Raw genomic sequence first — 10,317 nt, 5'->3', positions numbered from 1 at the left:
TCTTGTCCTCTGGGGAGGGGGCCAGTACCAGGCTCTGCACGTCGGCTGGTGCAGCGGGATCCGCCCATTGGTCGGACTCCTCGTGCAGTGGCAAGGAACCGTGATCTGCCGATCTATCCCTCGGAGGTCTGGATAGCGCAACTGACGGAGGCTCCAATGCGCCCCCTATTGATGGAGGGCCTTGCAGGACGTGCACAGGGGGCCAGGGGGGCCACTGGCACCACTGGCCCTGCCACGGGGGTCCCTGCCATTGGCCCTGGTGCAGCACCGGTGGCACCAGCTGGTCGGGTTGGCCCGGCTGGGTCACAGGGTGCTGCGTGCGGGACAAGGTCGGGGTTGCCAATGACCTGTCGGTGCCAGGCGAGCGGTACGTGCGGTGGTACCGAGCACTACGTCTGCCATGGTATCTGGACTTTGGCATTGAGGAACGATGCCACCTTGAGCTGCTGCTAGTCAAGACACTTCAATGCCTGGATTCTTGACGTGGAGCTGGCGATCCCCACCGGGAGTCGTGAGCTTGGTGCCTCAACATATGAGAGCTGGAGCGTGACCAGCAACGGCAGCCGTGTCGGGAGTGGCTCCTGTAGGAGGGGGGAACCGGGGCTGCCCAATGTGGGTCTAGCCTCCCCCCGTGCCTTCTCTCTACACTTCTGAGACGACAAAGCCTTCCTCTGCTTTTTTGACGGGGAGCAGTGCTTGCCACTGGAAGGTGCTAGGGGATCGCCAAGCACCAAAGACAAAGTATCCGGTGCTGATTCCGCTCGGTGCACCAGGGTAGGAGCCAGTGCCGACTCCATGAGAATGGCCGAAGTCTAATGTCTCTCTCTTTTTTCATCCTGGGTGTGAAGGACCTGCAGATTTTACAGCAGTCGCTGATGTGGGATTTGCCCAGGCAGCGGAGACAGTCCGTGTGTGGGTCACTCCTGGACATCGAACACCTGCAAGACTCACACGATTTATACCCTGGGTCTCAGGGCATGCCCTGGCCCGAAGAATAACTAACTAAACTAGAACTTTCATGAACTAACTGATACAGGTACTACTGAACAACGAATGAGATTTGGGATGAGCTGCAGCAAAGCTGGAGCGAGTAGTTCCGATGCACTGTCACTGGCGGCAAGAAGGAACTGAGGGTGGGGGAAGCGTGCAGCTCCCCTTATAGCGTGCTATCGTGGTGCCACTCCAGGGGTCACAGCAGAGCTCCCCCTACAGGTACTGCTGAGGGAAAAACTTCCGGCACCGGTGCATGTGGCGAGCAAGCACACCTACTGTGGAACAGACATGAGCAAGCACTCGAAGAACTAACTTCCTGGCAGGGACCATGAAACATCTTTGGGAAGCTCATGGGGTGAACCACTTGGTTGCTACACCTTACCACCATCAAACAAATGGCCTAGTGGAGAAGTTTAATGGGACTTTGGGGGCCATGATACGTACATTTGTGAATGATTCACTCCAATGATTTCGGACCTAGTGTTGCAGCAGTTGCTCTTTGCCTACAGGGCTGTACCACATCCCAGTTTGGGATTTTCACCCTTTGAACTCATTTATGGCCACAAAGTTAAGGGGCCATTACAGTTGGTGAAGCAGCAACGGGAGGGGGTTACATCTTCTCCAGGAACTAACATTTTGGACTTTGTACCTAACCTGCAAAACACTCTCAAAGACTCTCTAGCCCTTGCTCAAGAAAACCTACAGGATGCTCAACAAGGGCAAAAGGCCTGGTATGATAAACATGCCAGAGAGCATTCCTTCAGAGGAGACCAAGTCATGGTCCTGAAAGCGCTCCAGGCCAATAAGATGGAAGCATCATGGGAGGGGCCATTTATGGTCCAAGAGTGCCTGGGAGCTGTAATTACCTCATAGCATTCCCAGACCCTACCCTAAAACCTAAAGTATACCATGGTATTTCCCTAAAGCCCTTTTATTCCTGAGAAATCAAGGTTCTCCAGTTTACAGCGCTGGAAAGAGATGATGCTGAGTGGCCTAATGGAGTCTACCAAGAAGGAAAAAGCAATGGTGGTGTAGAAGAGGTGAGTCTTTCCACAGCCCTTGGGTGTAAGCAGTAACAGCAAATCCAGAAGCCATGCACCAGCTTCGTGACAATGTTTTCAGCCACCCCAGGACGGATAGAATGGGCGTACCACTCCATTGACACAGGTGATGCTCGGCCAATTAGAGCCCAAACCTACTGGATGGCTCCTCAAGCCAAAACAGCAATAGACAGGGAGCTTAAGGACATGTTACAGATGGGTGTAATCAGCCCCTCTGAGAATGCATGAGCCTCTCCAGTGGTTCTGATTCCCAAACCAGATGGGGAAATCCGCTTTTGCATGGACTACCATAAGCTAAATGCTGTAACTCGCCCAAAAAACTATCCAATGCCATGCACAGATGAGCTATTGGAGAAACTGGGATGTGCCCAGTTCATCTCCACCTTAGACTTAACTAAGGGGTACTGGCAAGTGCCGCTAGATGACCCAGCCAAGGAAAGGTCAGCCTTCATCACCCATTTAGGGCTATATGAATTTAATGTGCTCCCTTTTGGACTGCGAAATGCACCCGCCACCTTCCAGAGACTGGTCGATAACTTTCTGGCTGGATTTGAGGAATCTGCAGTTGCCTACCTTGATGATGTGGCCGTATTCTCAGATTCATGGGCAGAACACCTGGAACACCTCCAAGCTGTCTTCCAGCATGTAAGGGAGGCAGGATTAACCGTTAAGGCCAAAAATGTCAAATAGGCCTAAACAGGGTAACGTATCTTGGACACCAGGTGGATCAAGGAACTCTTAACCCCCTACAGGCCAAAGTAAATCCAAAATTGGCCTGCCGCTAAGTCAAAGAAGCAGGTCCAATCCTTCTTGGGCTTGGCCGGGTATTACCGACAATTTGTACCATACTACAGCCAAATTGCCACCACACTGACAAACCTAACCAGGAAAAAATAGCCAAATACAGTTCAGAGGACTGAGAAGGGTCAGAAAGCCTTTAACTGGCTTAAGGCAGCCCGTACGTCTGACCCTGTACTAAGGGCCCCGGACTTCGACCAACCATTCGTCATAACCACAGATGTGTCCGAGCTTGGTGTGGGACCAGTTTTAATGCAGGAAGGACCAGATCAACAATTCCCTCCTGTCATGTTTGTCAGCAAAAAACTTTCTGAGAGGGAAACCCACTGGTCAGTCTCAGAAAAGGAATGTTATGCCATTGTGTATGCTCTGGAGAAGCTATGCCCATACATTTGGGGACAGTGTTTCCACCTGCAGACTGAGCATGCTGCACTGAAGTGGCTTCACACAGTAAAAGAGACTAACAAAAAACTTCTTCAGGGGAGTTTAGCTCTTCAGAACTTTAATTTTGAGATACAACAAATTTCAGGAGCCTCGAACAAAGTGGCTGATGCACCCTCCCGGGAAGGTTTCCCAGAATCAGCCAGGTAAAAATGTCCCTGTATTCAAAGTCATTGTAGTCCTTAAAATGTAAAAAATACTGTTAGTTCTTCATGTAATTTGTAGTAAAATTAGAAATGTATGTATCTTATTAACTCTGTTTCTTAAACCTCCAGGAAGAAATCCCAGCCAGTGTGGACCCGACCTAAACCAGGCTGGCCTGCACCGTCTGTGATTTGGGGGGTATGTGATAAATGAAGGTTGTGGTGGCGGAGTTCCCTGTTATGGACATCCAGCCAGCCAGTTAGCTATAAAATCCCTCTTAGTAGCTGTTCTCTACTTGCTTTACCTGTAAAGGGTTAAAAAGGATCACTGCTAGGCATAGGTAAAAGGAAGTGAGTGGTTACCTGGCCAAAAGAGCCAATGGGAAGGCTAGAACTTTTAAAAATGAAACAAGACCCCCCTTTTGTCTGTCTGTTGTTCTTCTCAGAGAGCAGATGACACAGGGCTAGAACTATGCTGTAAAAAGCTTGGGGCCAGGTATGAAAAATCATCTAAATCATACCTGGAAACTACTCACTTGAAACCCCCAGATATGTCAGTAGATCAGGAAATGTCTAGGAAGATGCGATTAGGGTGGGGGGTGAAAGAGCTTGAGGATACCCCTCAGGAAGGAATTCCCAAGTGCGCCTTCCTGGGTTCTCAAAGGGATTTTTGCACTTGGGTGGAGGCAGCATCTACCCATCAAAGGTCAGAGAAAAGCTGTAACCTTGGGAGTGTAATACCAGCCTGGAGTGGCCAGTATTAATTTTTAGAATCCTTGTGGGCCTCCACCTTCTGCCCTCGACGTGCCAGAGTGGGGGAATCAGCCCTGACATGGTCACTCCACTGTCTAGCCCCAGAATGACTGATGTTTCTCCCTGAAGTCCCCTTCTAATCTGGGCTTTCTTGCTGTCTAGTTACCACCCAGCTCAGCTTCAGTGTTAAGCCTCACCCATACTCCAGGTCAGCCAGATAACGGACCTGGCCTCTCAGATCCACACTGACCCTTTCAATGCCTATGCATCCCATCCCAATTCTCCTCATTATCACAGGCCTCTGGCCTCCTGGAGTTTCATGGAGTTTAAGGCTAGAAGGAATCATCATCTCATCTAGTCTGCCCTCCTGGATCACATAGGCATTCCTTTCACTCAGTTACCCCTGTATTAATCACCTGGGTTAGACCAAAGCACATCAGTCCTCAGGAGGGAGACTAACCTGGTGTGTGCCATGGTGCCAAAGGCCCCTGCAGTGGGAGGGAATTTACCCCCCGCTATCCATGCCTGCACTGAATACCAAATTGAGTGTCTCTGCAATGCTCTCACCAGTGTATGTGAGTGCTTCCTCAATATTGATGAATTACAGTCACCCTGTGAGAACAGGAGGGGTTGTTATAACCAGGGCCAGTGCAACCATTTAGGCGACCGCCCGCTAGGATTTGGGGGGCACCATTTTCTTCGGCAGCGACTGTGGCGGCCGGATCTTCAGCCACCCTGGTCGCCGCCGGCATTTAGGTGGAGAGAGCTGGGGCAGAGGAGCGCGGGGAGGGCCACCTGCAGCAAGTGGGGGAGGCAGCACGCAGGGGAACTCCCCACCCCAGGTCACCCCTGCTCCGCCTCCTCCCCGAGCACGCCATGGCTGCTTCACTTCTCCTGTCTCCCAGGCTTGCGGCACCAATCAGCTTCGGCGCCGCACGCCTGGGTGGCGGGAGACGTGACGCAGCGACGGCGTGCTCAGGGTGGAGACGGAGCAGGGGTGAGCTAGGGTGAGGGGGTGCCTCAGGGCGGAGGGTGGGGAGCTGCCGCAAGGGGGGCGCCTCAGGGCAGAGGGGGGGAGCTGCCGCGGAGTGGGAGTGGAGGGTGCAAGGTGGAAGTTTCGCCTAGGGCGTGAAACATCCTTGCACCGGCCCTGGTTATAACACCACCCCCAGTTTACAGATGGAGAATTGAGACAGAGAGAGTTTAAAGCAAAAATTGTCCAAGTGTCCACTAATTTGCAGTGCCCAACTTGAGATGCCTAGGACCTGATTTTCTAGAGTACTTGGCATTTTTATGTTCAAAACGCTGCTCCAGTCGTCTTCAGTTGCAGAAGCAAGTGCTCAGCACATCTACAACTCTGGCTCCAGGTGCTTCAGAGTAGGCATGCGCGCGCACACACACACACACACACACAACTAGTGACTACCTGTAAATTTCTGATTCAAGTGACTTGCCCAGAATCAAACAGGAACTCTGTGGCAGAGGCAGGGATAGAATCCAGTTCTCCAGGAAAGCACTCAACATCAACTGATGTGAAGGAGCTTCCCACACCTGAGCCATTCTTTTTAGGTGACAAATCTGACAAACTGTCCCAGATTGAGTTGTCAATAGAGGAGGTTGTGGATCAAACTAATATATTAAACAATAAGTCGTCAGGACTATATGGTATTCGCCCACAAGTTCTGAAGGAACTCAGATATGAAATTGCAGAACTACTAAATATGGTATGTAACTTAGCGCTTAAATCGGCTTCTGTACCAGCTGACTGGAGGATAGCTAATGTGATGCCAATTCTTTAAAAAGGCTTCAGAGGTGATCCCAGCAATTACAGGCTGGTAAGCCTAACTTCAGTACCAGGGAAATTGGTTGCAACTGTAGTAAAGAACAGAATTATCAGACACTTAGATAAACACAATATGTTGGGGGAGATTCAACACGGCTTTTGTAAAAGGAAATCACACCTCACCAACCTATTAGAATGGTTTGAGGGAGTCAACCAACATGTGCACAAGGATGATCAAGTGGATATAGCATAGTTGGACTCTCAGAAGTCCTTTGACAAGGTCCCTCACCAAAGGCTCTTAAGCAACGTGAGCTGTCATGGGATAAGAGGGTCCTGTCATGGATCAGTAACTGGTTAAAAGATGGAAACAAAGGGTGGGAATAAATGGCCAGTTTTCAGAATGGAGCTAGGACCGGGGCTGTTTAACATATTTGTAAATGATCTGGAAAAAGGAGTAAACAGTGAGGTGGCAAAATTTTCAGATACAAAATTACTCAAGATAGTTAAGTCCAAAGCAGACTGTGAAGAGCTACAAAGGGATCTCACAAAACTGGGTGACTGGGCAACAAAATGGCAGATGAAATTCAATGCTGATAAATGCAAAGTAATGCACATTGGAAAATGTAATTCAAACTATACTATGTGATACAGCATGGCCAGAGGGCAGCAGGAGAGTGTTAGAAGGGAGACTTATTCCCTGTAAGGGGAAGAAAGTTTGCTATAGATTAACTAGAGCACCTGAAGCCAATTAGAGCACCAGCAGTCAGTCACAGGATAAAAACCCCTGCTTCAATCAGACAGTGTGGGAGTTGGAGCAGAAAGGATTGGTACTGGAGCAGAGAACAGTTTGAAGGAGTTGGAGCAGAGAACAGTTTGAAGAGAAGCAGAGGACAGTTTGGAGAAGTGCTGCGGTGGGCTAAGAAGTCCAAGACCCTAGGTAAGGGGCACCTGGCTTGTGCAGAGGGAGGGCAGGAAGCCCCCCCACAAGCTGAAGGGCAGGAGAGGGAAGTAGCCCAGGGGAAGGAACCGCCAGTTCAAGTGGTTCACCACTATCCTCAGGGCCCCTGGGCTGGGACCTGGAGTAGAGGGCGGGCCCAGGTCCCTCCCTCTCCACTCCCCTCCTCAAAGTCACTAGTGGGGCAATGAATAGTCCAATTCAGGGGCAAGAAATGGTGCCCTGAACCCTGCCCCCCCAAAGAAGAGAAAGAGCGAGACCCATCAAAATAGTGCCGGCAATTTGCCACAACATGCAAAATGACTAAATTAGCTGTTACCAATCAAAAAAGAGATCCTGGAGTCATTGTGGAGAGTTCTCTGAAAACATCCACTCAATGTGCAGCGGCAGTCAAAAAAGCGAACACAATGTTGGGAATCATTAAGAAAGGGAGAGATAAAACAAAACTATCATGTCACTATATAAATCCATGGTACACTCACACCTTGAATACTGTGTGCAGATGTGGTCACCCCATCTGCAAAAAGATATATTAGAATTGGAAAAGGTACAGAGAAGGGCAACAAAAATGATTAGGAGTATGGAAAAGCTTCCATATGAGGAGAGATTAATGAGACTGGGACTTTTCAGCTTGGAAAAGAAATGACTAAAGGGGATATGATAGAGGTCTATAAAATCTTGATTGGTGTGGAGAAAGTGAATAAGGAAGTGTTATTTATTTCTTCTCATAACACAAGAACTAGGGGTCATCCAATGAAATTGATAGGCAGCAGATTTAAAACAAACAAAAGGACAAACGCACAGTCAACCTGGGGAACTAGTTGCCAGGGGATGTTGTGAAGGCCAAAACTATAACAGGCTCAAAAAAGGACTAGCTAAGTTCATGGAGGATCGGTCCATCAATGCCAATTAGCCAGGATGGTCAGGAATGCACCTCCATGTCTAGTTGGCAGCCGGTTTCAAGTGGAGTGCCCCAAGGGTCAGTCCTGGGGCTGGTTTTGTTCAATATCTTCATTAATGATCTGGAGGATGGTGTGGACTGCACCCTTAGCAAGTTTGCAGATGACACTAAAGTTGGAGGAGTGGTAGATATGCTGGAGGGTAGGGATAGGATACAGAGGCACCTAGACAAATTAGAGGATTGGGCCAAAAGAAACCTGATGAGGTTCAACAAAGACAAGTGCAGAGTCCTGCACTTAGGATGGAAGAATCCCATGCACTGCTACAGACTAGGGACCGAATGGCTGGGCAGCAGTTCTGCAGAAAAGGACCTAGGGGTTACGGTGGACGAAAAGCTGAATATGAGTCAACAGTGTGCCCTTGTTGCCAAGAAGGCTAATGGCATTTTGGGTTGTATAAGTAGGGGCATTTCCAGCAGATCGAGGGATGTGATCATTCCCCTCTACTCAGCACTGGTGAGGCCTCATTTGGAGTACTGTGTCCAGTTTTGGGCTCCACACTACAAGAAGGATGTGGATAAATTGGAGAGAGTCCAGCGGAGGGCAACAAAAATGATTAGGGGGCTGGAGCACATGACTTATGAGGAGAGGCTGAGGGAACTGGGATTGTTTAGTCTGCAGAAGAGAAGAGTGAGGGGTGATTTGATAGCTGCTTTCAACTACCTGAAAGGGGGTTCCAGAGAGGATGGATCTAGACTGTTCTCAGTGATACCCGATGACAGAACAAGGAGTAATGGTCTCAAGTTGCAGTGGGGGAGGTTTAGGTTGGATATTAGGAAAAACTTTTTCACTCAGAGAGTGGTGAAACACTGGATAGGGTTACCTAGGGAGGTGGTGGAATCTCCTTCCTTAGAGGTTTTTAAGGTGAGGCTTGACAAAGCCCTGGCTGGGATGATTTAGTTGGGGTTGGTCCTGCTTTGAGCAGGGGGTTGGACTAGATGACTTCCTGAGGTCCCTTCCAACCCTCATCTTCTATGATTCTATGGTGTCCCTAGCCTCTGACTGCCAGAAGGTGGGAGTGGATGAGAGAGGATAGATCACTCAGGAAATTGCCCTGTTCTGTCTGTCTCAAGTATCTGGCGTTGGCCACTTTCAGGGTACAGGATACCGGGCAAGATGGACCATCGGTCTGACCCAGTATAGCCGTTCTTATGGTCTTAGCCATGAGACCATCCTTTCTCTTCCTGCAGTCCCTGCCTCATTCACTACATACTTTGCCACAAATGAGGCAGGGGTCTTACAGATTCCATTCTCAGAGCACTGAATGATACAAGGATCTGGTGGAAAAAAATAGTATGGGCTCATGTAATTAAAGATGGTATAATGCAGATGCAAAAGGAGGCTGAATTAAAGTTGCACAAGAAACCTTAATTCCTGCATTTTCTAACTTTGGAGGGCCTTGCCTTTCTTTGACTATAGATTTTTGTGTTTAATTTCTCAATTTAAAAACAAACAGAAATTCCATCATGTGGAACTATGCTGACTACAGCTTGGATTAGGAACAGTGTTTGACTTTAGATCCACTACACAGAGCTCTGCCATCTGAGCAAAGGACGAACTGGTAGCAGTAGTAAGCTGTACACTGCTAGAGCGGGATCAGACACACAGAAGATTTTTTAGAAGCTCATAATGGCCTAACTGGGGTGAATTTTCCCAGGGACAGCAAACAGCCCCTCCTTGACACCAGGGCAGCCCTCCTGCCAGATTCCAAGCCCTTGCTCCAAACAGCATAGGGTTGTAATCATGCTTCAACGTGGTCAAAGCACCATATTGTCCCTTGAACTCATTCCAGAAACCTTCCAAACTCTTGGCATGGGGAATTTCAGCCTGAACAGTTAAAACCTGGCAAACCATATCAGGGTGGTGTAAGTGCTGGGCAACCTTCACCACAGACACTGCTACCCATGAGCACGCCCTCCTCTGGGGAAAACACTTTTTGCTCCTTAGTAGCTGGGTGCACTAGGTGGGGTGTGATACAGCTGATGCAGCCACAGCGCAGCTGGCCCTACTGGCAGGCAGAAAGAGGACTGAAGAGCCTTCCCACCCTAGCTGTAGCCCCACAGTTCAGCATCAAGGCATGTTGTGGGGTGGGGAGGCTGGCCCCGCCCTGCCCATGCAGATACAGACACCAAGTGGCTGGACAGTTGTTGGGTGGATGTTTGCATTTGGAAGGCAGTGCAGGGAATGTTTCTGACACATGTGCGCTTTTCCAGCTAGTGCCCCCATGTCCCTTCTGCCGGTAACTGCTACATCCTCCTCTGACTTGAAAACTAGCCTGGCCCCTTCTGCCTTCCCTGGGCTGTCCACTGCTCTCCCAACTCGGGTGAAGAGCTGCTCTTGCTTTCTGGCTGCAGGTCTGTAGTAGCAGGTAGCTGGGCCTCTCCGTTCATGGCTCCTATGCCAGCAGGGAGAGAACCCTGGCAGAACCGAG

Source organism: Mauremys mutica, chromosome 19, assembly GCF_020497125.1.
Source record: "Mauremys mutica isolate MM-2020 ecotype Southern chromosome 19, ASM2049712v1, whole genome shotgun sequence".
Lineage (NCBI taxonomy): Eukaryota > Metazoa > Chordata > Testudines > Geoemydidae > Mauremys > Mauremys mutica.
This window is presented reverse-complemented; position numbering follows the sequence as displayed.